General features: G+C 47.5%; 1 protein-coding gene across 3 annotated transcripts in view; it reads left to right on the top strand.

Annotated features, from left to right (window-relative positions):
* Positions 1-15,455, top strand: part of EXTL3 (exostosin like glycosyltransferase 3) — a 109,871-nt gene that overhangs the window by 6,966 nt on the left and 87,450 nt on the right. Inside the window, exon 1 of one of the 3 annotated variants that reach the window (XM_082757714.1) lies at positions 11,442-11,557. The exons of 1 other annotated variant lie outside the window; for it this stretch is intronic. The gene's annotated coding sequence lies outside the window, so the exon portion shown is untranslated. Of the gene's footprint in view, positions 1-11,441; positions 11,558-11,612; positions 11,921-15,455 lie in introns of those variants that run through there. One more of the 3 variants, XM_082757713.1, reaches the window with a different exon arrangement.

The following is a 15,455-nucleotide window of genomic DNA, read 5'->3' as shown; positions in this document are numbered from 1 at the left end:
CTACAAGTTGTCAGGAAAAGGGGAAAAAAAAAAAAAAGAGGATGAGTCAGCTCTAATCCTGCCTGTCTGAAGCGAGGGGAAGCCTGCCTGGTGCTCGTGCCGGATTTTTGCCGAGAAGATAACGCAGCAGGCTGATGACAGCCCGTAAGAAACCCTGCGAGCGGCCCGAAAATTGCTGGTGGGTCCTTGAACGAGGGAATTGTAGGCTGAGTCGCAACAATTTCCCTAAAGCCGTGCGTATTAGCATACAAATACCGAGGAAGCCCGATCTCTGGATTTTTATCTGCCTTGGAGAGTCAAAGGGGCGCGTTAGCGAAGTGCCATCCATTCGAATCAATTGTCAGCGCTGTGTCTGTGGAGAGAATGCAGCGGGGTTTGTTGGTAATGTTATTAAGGTGCTTAAAAGCACGAGTGTGTCGGGTTTATTCTCCCTTCAGTTAACATATCGTTGTTTCTGGCACTTTTTAAAAACATTTGTTCCAGTTCTGGTCTCCTCCGGAGATCTGCGCTGAGCAGGGCGTTAGTAACAGAGATGCTCTGTACTTCCACGTTGCCTTTCCTCCAAGAGTTTGTTATAAGCCTGACCTTATTCTGTAGTTTTCTTCAAAAATTTTGAGGCAATTCCATTTGTTGGAGGAAAAACCGAGGTGTGGAGCGATTCTGGGAAGCTTCCAGAGGTGGAGATGAGCGCCTTGGGCCTGTGATTTACCGACGCTCTGATGAGTCGGTTCTGCTGTTCGTGCGTGTTGCTGTTGGGTTTCTTTTTCCCTGGGTAAACCACATCAGCTGAAATGCAAGGTAGTGGCCAAAGCTTCCTGTTGATCTCCGTTGTGCTATCACTGCATCCGCTCGGTTTCCTCTGCTGCTCTGCCCATCTCTGCCTGCACAGGGGAGACACGACAGCAGCCTCACGCCCACTTGAGGAGTAATTCTATAAATTAAGGGATTTGGCGTGTTGGGAGAAATATTTTAGGTAGCAGATGTCTCCTGAGCCCAGGAAATGCAAGGGAAAGTCTGCCGTGTGAGAGGGGGCAGTGACTGGGAGCCCAGCACTTCTGCCTCGTGCTCGGCTGGGTTTTAAAATTCCCTTTTAGGAGATTCTCTGTTAGGAGCCGTGACCGATGGCTTCGACATTTTGCCTCCGTTTCCATCTTTAAGCAGTTCCTGCACCTACGGAGGTGGTTGGGAGGCTCAGTGACTGGTTTCACAGCCCTCTGAAGAATATATAACAGCTCCGTGGCTATTAATGCTATGGCTTACTACGAGATTTTGTTTTTACAGCTGAGTTTAGATAACGCCAGGAGAGAGCCCCAGAAGGCTGAAACGGGCATCACTTTGCTGCTCTCACCCTGAATGCTCCATCCAGGTGATGGCAGGGGTTGTCTGCCCCCAAAACCTGGCTCCTGGGCTGCAGCAGGAGCCTCCCCTCTCTTTGCTCCTGGTACACGTCTTCCCCTGGCCCCCCTGCCACGGCGTCGGCCAAGTTGAAATCTGGCTCTGGGCTTTTGGCTCCCTTCCTTCTCCGTGTTTTCAATTTTGTTGGCTTTAACAGATCCCGGTGGCATCTTTTTATGATGCGCTGTATTCAGCTTCTTCTATTGCTTCCAGTACAGGAACGCTCCTGAAGTTCAACCTATTTTTTTAATTAAAAAAAAAAAAAAAGAGATAAAATGTAGTATTGTTCTGTTATGCTGGGAAAAAGGATTTTTCTTATTCTTGAGCTGGACTCAATGGTCCTTCTGGGTCCCTTCCAACCCGGAATATTCTGATTTTGTAGTCTTTAAATTGGAATGAATTTAAAACCCCACACAGGGGTTTTGGTGGAACATTGCTGTAGCTGGGAGAGCAAATTACTGTTTTTTCTTGCTCTCCTGGGAGCTGGAATTGGCATTGATTAAACACGCATTGCCACCTGTTGGACGATCTCAGAGTTTCTGATGAGCTCCTTGAGTGCCTTGGTCCACAGTCCTGAAAATTCAGCTGCCCAGTGCTCACCAGAGTGCATCAGGTATGGTCTGTGTCCTCTCTGATGCCATGAGCGTGCTTCCACAGGCATTTTCAGCAGGACTGACATCGGCAGAAGCAGTCGTGTGCTCCCCTTCTACCTCTGCTCGCTGCTGTTGCTCTTCTTTCCATCTGCTCAGGACACGGGCGGTTGGCAAATTGAGCTGTGGGAGCGATCTGGGTTAAAATAAGATGCTCAATGAAAGAGGTTTTGCCACATTCCTTTGACTTCAGGACCATCTCCTCCTTTGCATGAGAATAGAAATTAATTTCGTTTCAAGCTCTGAAAACCTGAAGACATGCTGAATAGATAAAATTAGTTCTATATATAGGCTGCAGCATTCCTTTGTACAACGGAACAGTTTGTTTTCATTTAAACCATGCATTCAGCACATTTAGCTTAATTTTATTTAACTACAAATTTTACATGCCATCTTCCTACACTCTAATTGTTGTTTTTTTTATTTGCGGCATAAATCCTAAGTGCAATTAAAAAGTCGGGCTAGTCATTAAGAAACTTCATTTACCATTTTTAAGAAACTTCATTTCCCATTTTTAACATAAAACGAGTGAACCTGCATAGTTTATTAATTTATACAAATGCCCAGCTGAGAAAGTAGGACAGCTCTCCAGTTAGCCAAAGGCCTGATTCACGGAGCAATAGCCCTTTGTTGTTCTTTTCCAGCAAAAGGCAGGAAAAAAAAGTAAAAATTCAAAGCAAGACAGTTTAAATCAATCATTTAGAAGCAACCTATTTTCTGTGTTTTGCATCAATAAATCCCACGGTCACAGGAGAAAAGGTAGGGTGGTTGAAAAAGGATTGTCGGGCAAGTTAGCGGCGGTGATCCTCAAGGTCTGGTCCTAAGACGGCTGTTAATTAATGTATTAATAAATGGAATAGGAGAATCTAATTGTATTTGGGGAGGTCATAAAATAGGAAAATTGGGATATAGCATGAAAGGAATTAATGAGTTCAGGGCTGTTTGTGTGAAGGGAACATAGTGCAAGCTCGGATGCAATGTAGGGTTTCCTGTATTGGAACTGGACCATATAGGACAGGATTTTTATAGGATAACTGATGTACTGATGCCATGGATACATACCAGGGTCATGTTTGTCATCAAAATTTCCACTAGGGACAATGAAATGTGAAGGCCACTGTAGAAGGTGTTAGTGAGGTATTGTTTAAAACGTATTCTGCACTCCTTGGTCATGCAGGGGAGTGCCTGGAGTTGTACGAGGTGCAGGGGCGGGTGTCTGCTGGAAATGATCCGGAGAACAGAGCAGCTGCTTCACAACCCCCTTAGAGGAGCCGGGATGGCAAGCCAGTGACAAAAAAAGGCAGAGAAAAATGATATTCCTTCTCTATAAATACACTGCTGTAAACGCCAGGGAGGGAGAAGAGTTCTTTAAGTTAAATGACAATGCGGGCACGAGAACAAACAGCTCTGAATGTGTTAAAGCTGGAAATGAGCAGAATGCCTCAACCCAAGTGAGGCTCTTGAATAGCCTCCTAATGGGAATTGTATAACGGGGCTAAAAACCTGATTGCTGTGAAGATGGAGCCTGATAAATGTATTAATGGCATTCTGCAATGACGATGACTTCAGCATTAAGGGACCAGGCTCGGGACTTCCGTCCCCTCTTCTGCAAATATATTTAAGGATCCTGCAGGTGAGAGAGAAAACAAAAACAAAAAACATGTAGAAAGTTTTTCTTTTAAGAAACACTTGCAAAATGATTCAGCTTTGAGTTGGTTTCTCCGTTTCTAATGCACTAAGAATAGCACGGAGTGAGCTGTGGAAAGAAGAAAGCATCCTTTCTGCCCTGCAAAATCGCACAGTTGGCAACCGTTTCCCTATTTTAGTGGTCGATTTTGGCAGCAGGCCTGTCGTGCTTAGATAGATATATATTTATATATATATTGTCCAATTTAAATCATTTTGGTACCTTATAGTAAGTGTAGGCCTTGAAATAGATTGTGCTTAAAAAGATGACATTTATTATTATTTACCTTTGTAATGATGCTTTCTAAAAAACCTGCAGCACTTAGTGCTCACTGGAGTTTCTTATTGATCTCGCCGTTCTCTTTATTGATCCCCATTTCCCCCCTTTACCAATAATTCCCCAGATTTCTCGCCGCTTTGCTAAAATCCCAATAAATAAGATCAAAACACCTTTCTGGCCAAAGAGCCCCGTTATTTTATCGAAGGCGAGGAGGTTCCCAGCCACTTCTAGGCTTACAAAGATTTCTAAATTGTAGCTGGGGTGTTGTGCAGACCTGGTTGAAATGTTGCTGTCCTGTGCTGCCGTGGTGCAGCTCATTTATTAAGTGTTGGGGCTTGAGCGTGGCTCTCCCTAATCTCCTGCATGTTCTCCTGGCATCCCCATGCGTGCTTTTTATTCGCCTTTTCCATTCAGGATGTAAATGGGAGATGGGTTTTGTTCTTTGGTTTCAAGGCCTGGTTGGAGCCTTTCAGCCATGCAGCTTGGTCAGCTTCATCAAACCAGTTAATTACCTCAGCTTCCCTTTGTGGAACCCAAAACCTCGCAGACCCGCTTTGATTTTGCTTAATCCGAACCAATTTGTGGGAAGGAGGCTTGAATTGAGTGATCACAAGCAGCTCTTATTATCACAGCCTCACTATTTGCCAGAAGGCCGCGGCAGCATCACCTCCTGTTTGTTCAGCGCCTATTTTGTGGGGAAATCTGGCAGCTCTTCCATCCAGGGCTCGCAGGGCCCCGCTGTTAGTATTTGTTCTTCCTTCTATATCTGGAATTTAAGGCTCTCTTATCAACCAGTTCCTAGGAGAATTTCTTTCTCATTGTTTTAAAAGGCTCTCTGCACACAGCCAAACCTGACGGTGGGGTCTCCAGCAGACCTCTAACCCAGCAGACAGCCTTTTCCAGCCTCTTCCCCCAGTGACTTTAATCCGGACTGATCGTGTCATGCGTGCTATCGCTTTGGATTTCCAGCAATCGCAGATGATTCACTCAGCTGCAGAGCATTGTCCCCAAAGATTATTGAAGCAGAGTTTTGGGATCGCACATTTCAGGGTGCACACTCGAGTCTGGCTTTGCTTCGGGGTCTTGAGGTGTTTTTCACCATGTGGATGCACTTAGCAGCCTTCTTTACCATGTTCTGACTATAATTTCTAACAGATCTTTTTCTCACGGTGATGTAGGAAGTATTATCTCCAGTTTCCACTGTGGCAGCTGAACCCGGGGACAAACGAAGCAGCTGGCTTAAGCGGAGTCTGGGCTCCCGGAGCTTTCTGCCTCTTGAAATCCTCTGGGCAATCTGGCAGCTTGTCAAAGCCCCTCAAATCGTGCGGGCTCGAGGGTGAGCTGAAGTGCTGGAAACTCGTGGCCTCGAGTCTGGTTGTCTGGTGGAACGGAGCACGCGCTCAAAATGATGCTTTTGTACTCCACCGAGGAGGGGCTGAGCGGCTTGTTGTGCAGTCGCTTTTAATTTGAGTTTAAATACTGCTGAATGCTTAATTAAAAAAGTGCTTTTGGTAGACAAGGGCGTAACGCACAAGCTCCGCTGCAGCTACAGCGTGTAGGTGGTTAGGGATTCTGCTAGATACAAATGAAACGATTGCTTCTTGTTAAGTCCCGTTTAAATATAGTTCAAATTACGGAATATTTAGTAGAACAGAATAAGCCGTGGCTCGCCAGCTTTTTCATACCAGTAGTTAACCAGATGCCTTCTGTATTTATAACCTCGCCATCTGTTCCAGGGTGGAGTTTGGGGGTAGTCTAGGTATTTGGATGTGTCTTCTTTCTTGGGTGTCTCGGGAAAACTTCAAAGCATCTGTTGTGAGATGAAGGGAAGCACGGTTAGCTGTGGTGGTTAAGGAATTCACGGGAATTCTGCAGAAATGAGGCAGAGTCCTTGGCACAGCAGGGCTCAGGCGGTGGAGGAGCCTTGACCAAGGAGGCAGCACTGGGATCGTGTCACAGTCGTAGCTGAGATCCAGCAAGGTGTTTGCTTGGCTGTCACCAGACCGGGTTGCTGCTTCCTGCTTCGAAGCCCATCTTTATTAATAATCACTGAAATCTCCAGGAGCATTGTGATATGAACATCTCTTAACGTGCTTTTTCAAAATTTCTGTAGATAAATTTTATTTAGATACATCTTAGATTATTTTTTTTTTTTTGATTCTGGGTGACTCATCTATTTCTTTTGGAGTGATAGAGCTAAGTCTAGATAAAAAGAGAAACAAGCGTAGCATATTCAGGCAAATTTTCTCTCCCTGCTGCACATCCCACAAGGGCCGAGGTGCAGATGGAAGAGGAACAACCCTTTGCAGGACAGGTAAAGGAGCTCAGCAGGTTATTTAGTCTTGGAGTTTAGTACAAATTTAGTCTAGGAGTTATTCAGTATAAAAAACTCCTGTGCCGTGAACCCACCTATGTATTGGCTTGCGTGGAGCAGCTCTCTGTTCTCTGGGTGCCACCATCAAACAACTGGCTGGTAATTCACCTGGCTGGGCTTGATTCACACTCTCTGACTCAGTCGTGACTCCGTATGACTCAAAGCATTTCATTTTTTCAGATAGCCGTAAAAAAAAAAAAAAAGGCAAGGGAAATCAGGTCCACAAAATTGCTGTGGAATTGCTGTGAGTGGTTATGGGCACGTGGGGCAGGAAGACAACACCCTCAGCCTTCACCCTCACACACCATCGAGCTCCACCACAGCCTGGAGGGACTCATCGTGTGGAATTTGGTTTGCCAGTAGGTTTGGGGATGGGCAAACCCACGTTTTGGTCAATAAACTACTTGTGAGAAATACTCACCCAGTGCTAGTAACAGCTTTCCGTCGCTAATGATCTGGGCCACGCTGGGGGAGGAGGGAAGGCTGCATGTCTCATTACCCATCCTCTGAGCCATCTGGGCTCTCACTGTTTGTTTGTAACCAGCGTCCTAATCTCTCCTAACTTCATTGTTGCTGAAATGTGAAAATTGCCCTTTTAGGCCTTGTGGTTCTCGTGAAGCTAAGAACACAGCGTGGTTATGTATGGATTTCCAAACAAAGCATAATGCAGTCATTTAGTGAATTTATCTAGTGTTTGCTCTTAATAAAATGTGTGGCAGTGCAACTTGACATACTGAGTGTGATATTACACCCTAAAACAAAACCTTCTACCCCATTTCTCGCCTCAATTTTTCTTTCCTTCAAATAGTTATGTAAAACGGGCCTTTATTAACAAGGTCACGGACATTTCTTTTCCTCACACCTTTTTACTACCCGGCAGTGTCCTCTAGCACCCCTGCATCTTGCTGAAAGCTTTCCCTGCTTTTATAGACTTAACTTTCCCCTTCCCTCATGATCTGCTTTCCCTGTGCAGGATGCTGAGGGTTTATTGTCCTTGCTCTTTGGTTTCCAGCTGGAGCTGTGCTGGGTCCAAGCCTGCATTAGTATTTGGGAGGAAAAAGTCTTTGCACTTCATGTCCATGTGTCCATTCTTATGCTAATTGTTCCTTTTCCACTATTATTGATTACTATTCCAGTGTTATTCCGGTTATTGCTGAGTTTCCATACATGCTCTAGCCCTTTGCTTTATGCCCAGCAGTAGGGTATGTTGTTGAAGTACTTCTTGTGCCCATGGGGTTTTCAATGTGCTTTATTTAAGCATTGCCTACCCCAAAATGCAGCTACTTAGGCTGCAAAGCCTGGCAGCTGCTCCAGCAGCATGAGCAGGACCAGGCCACTACTTTCAGGACATAAAGTAAGGGGGAAAAAAAATCTGTATCCACTAAAAAACTGCAGGGAGATTGTAAATCATCAGAATGGGACTACCTAATCTGGAGTTTGGCCAATATTCCAGATTAACATTTCCTCTCTTGTGAAGCGTGCCGTGGGTTATCTGATGGACAAAAGGGGACAGAAGCTCAGCAGGCTTGAAAATTTAGGTTTGGTGTGTAGGTGTAGCTGTTGCATAGGGGCTGAGAGATGTTTCTTATACCTCCAGCACCCTGGGGGCTAACAGGAGACTGAATCCTGTGAAATCTGATGGGAACGTCTGAGGTGAAGAGTGCAGCCTAAATCCACAAAACTCGCGAAATCCACAGATGGTCAGGCTTTGGTGCTGTCTCCTGTGGAAGGGAGGAGAAAGAAGTGTTAAAAAAAGGTTTACCAAAAGGCCCATAAGTAGGGAAAAGATGAAAGTTCAGGGTCCTCCCCTCCGACTGTTGTTCTCTTGAGGATCAACGGATGTTTTTCTGAGGTTTATTCCAGGCCATGGAAGCGTGCCACGGACCCGTGTGTTGGCTGGCTCTGAAACTCCTTAATACCTGCTTGAAACAACTTGATTGTAATTTATAGCACAGAGGGAACATTGGTGTGTTGGATGTGAGAACCACGAGTGGGATGAGAGGGAATTTGGTAAAGGGAAAGAGGTCAAGTGGGGACTATTCAGATAGAGAAAAGGAGGCCACAAAGGAGTGGTGGCATCCACTGCATTACATTGCAGCTGCCAGCTGTAGAGCTACTTAAAAGGTAACACAAGGGAGATTCCCAGCAATGAAATCATACACAGGTGTCTAAATAAGTTGTTCTGTGAGCAGAGGGACTAATGAAGCTGTTTTTCCTTAGATTTTGGCTTTTGTCTTCAGCCTCTGACGGCCAGCATTTCTTCCCTCTCCTGGGGTGTGTGCCAGCACAGACCCTCACCGCATTTCCTCTGCTAGGAAAGGAGTCAACTTATATTTGTTTAAATTTTTATTCATCGCAGCTTACAGACTGCCCATTCGGATCCATTTCCGAGGTAACACCTTATGTGTGCTCTTGGATACGGCGTATGAGCAGGCTGTAAGAAAACAAAAGCCCTGATAGCAGAAAGGGTGGGAAATGAGGATGTTTGAACACGATAATACTTCTGTTGGGATACGCGTAATGCAGCTGAGGAGTTTTGGCTCGATGGGAGGGAAACAGAAAACTCCTCTTTTATACTGAGCTCCTGTTGCCTTGGAATAAGAAGGGGTTAGTACATGGAGAAGGGGTTTAAATCTGAAGCTGCCTACATCAATGTAATGTGCAGCAGCCTTGAGGCTGCTTTGCAAGAAGGATTTGCCATGCTGGGTGCTGTTCCTGAGAGCTTGTTTCCTTTTGGGAGCTGGGATAAGAATTGGTCTCTCGCCTTGTGTCCTGACATGGCTGTGTCCAGCAATTCGGGTGATAACCTTGCCTTTATACTGGGCAATGCCTTAATCATCCATCTTCTTTTTCCTGGAATATATAAAATATTGCTTGTGAGATCCTTTGAACGTGCACTACCTATGCCCGCCCTTCTGTTTGTTGAGATTTCCTTTTGTATTCTTTAACAACAGGTAGACCTACTCTCCCCCTCACCCCCCACTGTTTTTTCATCTTGGTAGAAAAGTTAGTTTCTTTACACATGTGTTAAATGACTGTTAAAAAGTGCAGAGCAGTGGAAAAGTGGTTCCTTGCAGCTTTCAAGTGCTCATGTTTTATTAAAGCTGAGATTCCTGGAGACACACTACAGTTGCCACCCTACGTGCTCCTATGGAGATAAAAACCTTGTTTTTTCTGTCACGTTCTTTAGTGCCCCAAAAGTTGTCAGTTTGGGTGCTTTGGGGGGAGACATGATTCCAACAGATAGGGTTGCCTCTCAAGGGGCCCTAATATAAGTGCAGAATTAAAGTGCATAAAATAATAAAAAGTACTGAAGCTCAGTTTGGCTTGGTTTTCTTGTAAAATGATAACTGGCACCATCACTTGCCTTTTTTCTTCCCTTTATTTCCTCACTGTTTTTTTTATATATTTTTTTTTCTAATTCTTTTGCTTCAGTCACCATCTTTTGGTGTGTTTGGTACTTGTCAGCCTACATTTTACATAGCTGCTCTTACTTCACAGTGTTAATGCTGCTGTCAGCGTAAATGCTGTTTAGTCAGAAAAGAAAGGTTAAAACCACGAATGACGTTTTACACTACTACAGTCTTTAAACCTCTTTTGTCCAGATTGAGTCATAATCTGCGATATTAATACAAACTGTCCAGATTGGACCTTGATGTAATGAAGTAATGATGTAATGAAGTGAAATGGGTGGTGATGGTGTAGTACCAGTAAGCAGGGTCTGCAATTGCTTTCACACCTCTATCAGCATCCCAGCATATACTTATTTTCATGGTCCCTTTTACCAGAAACCACTTGAACATCTCTCCAGGGGGTTGATGGCAACATTTGCAGTCCCAGCAGAGGGTCTGACCATAGAGCCGAGGGGTGACTGAGCTCCATGGGTGCCTCATAGGGGTGCTGGGGCACAACTGGTGGCTACTGGGGCACAACTGGTGATTGCTGGGAAGCAGCTGGGGGCTAATGGAGCAAAACTGGAGGCTGCTGAGGCATGATTGGGGGCTGCTGGTGCACAACTGGTGGCTACTGGGGCACAACTGGTGACTACTGGGGTACAATATGTGGCTGCTGGAGCATGATGGTGGCTCCTGGTGCACAGCTGGTGGCTACTTGGGTAAAATGTGTGGCTACTGGGGCTCAACTGGGGGCTACTTGGGTACAATGGGGGGCTACTGGGACACAGGTGGTAGCTATACTGGGATACAATGGGTAGTTGCTGGGGCACTACTGGGGGCTGTTAGGGCATGATTGGAGGCTACTGGGGCACAACTGGAGGTTTTTGGGACACAACTGGTGCCTACTGGGGTACAATGGGTAGCTGCTGGGGCAAAGCTGGGGGCTGCTGAGGCATGATGGTGGCTACTTGGGTACAATGGGTGGCTACTGGGGCACAACTGGTGACTACTGGGGTACAATGGGTAGCTGCTGATGCAAAACTGAGGGCTGCTGGAGCATGACTGGGGGCTGCTGAGGCATGATTGGTGGCTACTGGGGCACAGTTGGGGGTTACCAGAGCAGAACTGGGAGCTGCTGGAGCACAACTGGTGGCTACTGGGGCACAGCTGGTGGCTACTTGGGTGCAATGGGTGGCTACTGGGGAAAATCTGGAGGCTGCTGAGGCATGATTGGGGGCTGCTGTGGCATTTTTGGGGACAGCTGGCACACAACTGGTGGCTACTGGAGTACAATGGGTAGCTGCTGGGGCACAACTGGTGGCTACTGGGGCACAGCTGGTGGCTACTTAGGTACGATGGGTGGCTACTGGGGCACAAATGTGGGATACCAGGGCACAACTGGGTGTTACTGGAGCACAACTTTGAACTACTGGGGCACAACTGGGATAACTGGGGCTTAACTGGGACCGAGCCAGTCGCTGACAGGACCCGGCTCGCTGACGGGACCCCGTCCCCTCACGGCGTCCCCTCGCGCCCACCTTTAGGCGGGAAAAGCGGGAGCGCGCAGCGCGCATGCGCAGCGGCCGGCGCCCACCTCGGGGCAGGAGGGGGAGGCGCCGCCCCGCCCCCCTCCACCATTTAAAGGGCCAGCGCTCCGCCTCGGCCGGCCGCCCCGCTCGGCGCCGGCAGCGGGCGGCTGTGGAGCAAGCGGGAGCCCTCCGGCCTCGGGCACTTCGCCTCGTGACGGAGCAGAGCTGGGACGCTTCGGCAATTCTCGGTAGTTTCCGTAGCGGCTCCCCTCCCCTCTTCCTTCGCGTTCCTCGCTCCCCTAAAGCCCTTCGGCAAGTTCCGTCAGCGCTTCGGCTCTTTCCGCCCGCCCTTCGGCTCCGCTCGTGAAGTTCCGCCGCCGCTTCGGCAACTTCCGCCGGTCCGGTCGGAAATGGCCGAAGACGTGAGGGAGCCGGCGGTCTAAAGGGGGAGAAGCCCGGCCGGCTGCTCGGAACGAACCAACTGCGCGCCGGCGGCGGGGGGGGCCGGGGGGGGAGCAGGGCAGGGCAAAGCGGGGGTAAAGCGAGGCAGGGGCCGCGGCTCCCCCCCCACCCCCGCCGGTCCCGAGGTTCCGCCGGGAGGGCGCCGAGAGGTAGGCTGGACCGTACCACGGACCGGGGGGCGGGGGGGTGCCGAGTCCCCCCTCCATGGCGGGGCAGGGGGTGTGAGGGGAGTGGTACAGTCCGGGGGCACGGTCCCTCAGGGCTTTATTTTTTTTTGGGGGGGTATCCTTGTGGTGTTTTTTTAATTATTTCTACATTTTATTTCTCCAGCTGTTCTCCCCTAAAACGTAGGGGTCTCTCCCTAATAAAATTTCCCCTTAAATAGTGGAATTAAACAAAATTAGTGGGATTAAACTGTGTTAACGCGTTATCGCTGCCTGCCACCCAGTTGTGCTGGTCCCTGAGGAAACAGTTTTGCCTGAAGGGGCCAGAAATGGTTAAATTTGTATTAAAGGTTCACTAAAACACCGTGTCCTTCAGAGGGGTGCTGCCCCGCTGCCACCCTGTCAAAATTCGGGCTCCTGTTGCTTCTGCCCTCTGGTAGCTCGTGTGGCCTCATCGCCTCGTTTGGCTTTAAAACCGCTGCTTTCTGTGCTGTGAGGCTTATTTAATCTGTAAAAACAGAGATTAAATAAGTCTGTTTCCCGAAGCGGGTGTCACATGCAGGCGGCTCTCTGTTTTCGGGGGGGAGAAATCTGCGTGTGCGGGGTGCCAGCGCCTATCACAGGCATCGCAGGCATGTTTTGATCGGCGTTTGTCATGTATCTGAGGTAAAGTGTCACATGGAACGTGTTTTGTGCCTTGTCACGCCTCATCAAGCGATGAATAATCCTAAATCCTCCTTCTATCAGTCACAAATGGACTGCAGGCTGGTTACGTGGTGGTGGGAAACGTGTTTTCCCCTCACAAATCCCCTACCCTCAGTGAAGGCTCCTGGTGTTACGTGTGGCGCTACCCACGTTCAGTTACGACTTTGTGATATCTTTTATTTTCAGCTTTTTATGTCCAGAAATCAGACTTTACATGTGTTCAGTGTTAAGAGATCCCGGAGCAGGGCTAATTGCCTTCATTTGAGCCCAGTACGGCCAAATTCCTCTGGCAGCTCAGCCGTGGCACGGACAGCCCCCGAACTCCTCGCAGCTTTTTTTCTTTTTTTTTTTTTTTTTGCAAAAGGGAAGGGCCAAAATAGTTTCCTGAAGTTCCCTGATTTTGCAAGCGGGGACTGTTAGTTAGCTCTCGTGTTTGTTTGCACGTGAGGACGGCTTTTGGCAGTTGTCAAATCGGAGCAAAAGCAGCAGAAAACAGAACAGAAGAAAAACATGCTTATTTAACCGCTGTCGTTTAGGCTGTTTCTCAAGGATAAACTGCAAAATTGGAAGGCTGTTTATGTGCTGCTGAGGTGGGATGGGAAGGATCGTCTTCCTCGTGGATCTCTGGGACTGTTCAGACAAGGATTTAAATGGTGCTGGTGCCTTCCCAGGGCTTGCTTGCGCACGGGGAGCCAGACACCATCTTGAGTCTGTTTTCCACGACTATTAAGTTTTGAAATCCCATGATAATGTTAAATTGGTTAGAGTTTGTCTCATCTGGCTGTGTATTTGTGCTTTTTTCCCCGCTCTCACACCCTGTGCTGCCTGATTTTCCTCCTTGCTGTTTGATTGCTGTCCCCCATCCCGGCTGCCTTGCCTGGTTTCCTTCTCCTTCCCACGATCGTTTCACTGGGCTTTAACCCAGGTTGTTTTTTTTTCCTCTTACTTCAACGAATTAATTCTAACCCAGATTGGGATCCTTATGTCCTAACCACCTAGCAAGCAAAATACGTGCGGTTTTTATGTTTCCTTGAGAAAAACACAAGTGATATTCACATGCATGCTTAAGGATATGACAATTTAGGATAGGTAGGCATCTCTCTGCTAGTATTCATGTGGGATTTGGGGGATGCAGCTGGGATATCCAGCTGGCTCCTACAACCCATGCTGATGCTGAGGCTGGCCTGAGTATGCCTGCAGAGCTGTGCTTGCAATTTAGATGTATCCTCAAAAGCAAAACCCACAGTTTTTTCTCCTTGGAGAAGACTTTAAAGCCCTGTTTACTGGTGATTGCTGTGCTTGGGTCGGCTCCTGCAGCCTAGACATCTGATCCTCGGATGCAAATCAAGTGGATGTTGCCTGAGAAGAGGTGCAAAGGCAGTTTGAGGTTTTGGGGCTTGGTAGGAAGGACGAGGACAGGAGAATACAAAGCTCCGTGGCTCACAGCTCATCAATCCCTGCGTTGCCCGGGTTGCTGGCCAACCAGGTAAATTGATGCCAATACACAGCAGCTGCAGGCCCGGTTTTGAAGAACAAATTGAACTCCCATTTTTTTTCTTAAATCATCACTATTAGTTAATTGCTGCCTGCTACCAGCAAGAGCAGTTTTAGAGGTCTGACTAATCTGTCACAAACGGTTTTTGAAAGGACATTTTGTAGCTTGACTTGCTGGACAATCCCTACAAGATCATTCTAATTATAAAATTCCGATATCTTTGTATTTATTTATTTACTTATTTATAGATAAAGTGCGTAGGTGTGCTGTGCTCCCTCTTCTGGCATTTGCCCCCCCGCCTCGTGGTGACTGGCTCTTGGTTTCTCAAGGCTATGTTGATCTCTGCAGTGAAACTGTGAAATGACCTTTCTCTTGTTGATGAAATCGATTGAAATACAGAGATTTGAGACTCGTAAATCAAGAAAATTAAAGGTTTTTTGCCCCTTTGGGGGAGGGAACCCTAAGACTCCCACTGGGGACTACAGATTATCTGTTGGTTTGGTGTAAAAGTTCCCTGGGAAACTTGTAAAGTGCTTTTATTTCATCTCAGGACTTCTGCCCAGCTTACCAGTTTCTTTAAAGGTTGCGTGGAGTCGGGTGTGGATGTTTTTTTTTCTGTATTCCCTGCTCTTCCTTCCTCTTCTGTGAGTTTTGACGCATTGGGAAGCTGGCTGTCATTCTTCTACAGATGCAAACGACAGCAGAACACGGGATTAACCCGTGAACGTGGGAAACCCTCTTAGGTTTCTTCTGCCAGAAAAAGCTAAATAACATTTCCTGCTGTATGGGTAACTCTTCCTTTTCCTTCTGCAGAGTTTCCAGCTGGTTAGCCTTGTTACGTGAAGTGATTCAAAACACTTCCAGGTATTTTCCTGGCAGCGCAGGTAGCCCGCGGATTGATCCCGCTCTTGGTAAGGGTGCTGCTGTGCTCACGAGCTCGTTGTGCCACCAGGCTCTGCAGGCTGAGCTTCGTGCCAGCCCCGTGGTGCTGCACGAAGGGATTGTGGAGCTACGTGTGTCATCTCTGAACTCCTTCGAAAGCGAATTCGATTTATTTGAACGCCGAAATGTCAGCGAGCAGGGAGTAAGTTGTTCCATGCATCCGTTGCCTTCCTTAAGGGATGTTTTATGACAGGTCGAGCACTTTCGAAGTCCAGGCAACTAGATAATGGGTTTGTCTGGCAACTTGGTGTGGAAATGGGGTCCTTTGCTTCTATTAAGGCAATTAAAACCATCAGCACTCTCCGCTACGTACGTGATCCTATCAGCACGTCTCGGTTCTCCGCTGTGAAGGTGTGCTTGGCTTTTCCCTGTCCTCGA

The sequence above is a fragment of the Aythya marila genome, assembly GCF_965140915.1.
Source record: "Aythya marila genome assembly, chromosome: 3".
Taxonomy (NCBI): domain Eukaryota; kingdom Metazoa; phylum Chordata; class Aves; order Anseriformes; family Anatidae; genus Aythya; species Aythya marila.
The sequence above is the reverse complement of the archived record's forward strand: the minus strand, read 5'-3'. Positions and strand labels throughout refer to the sequence as shown.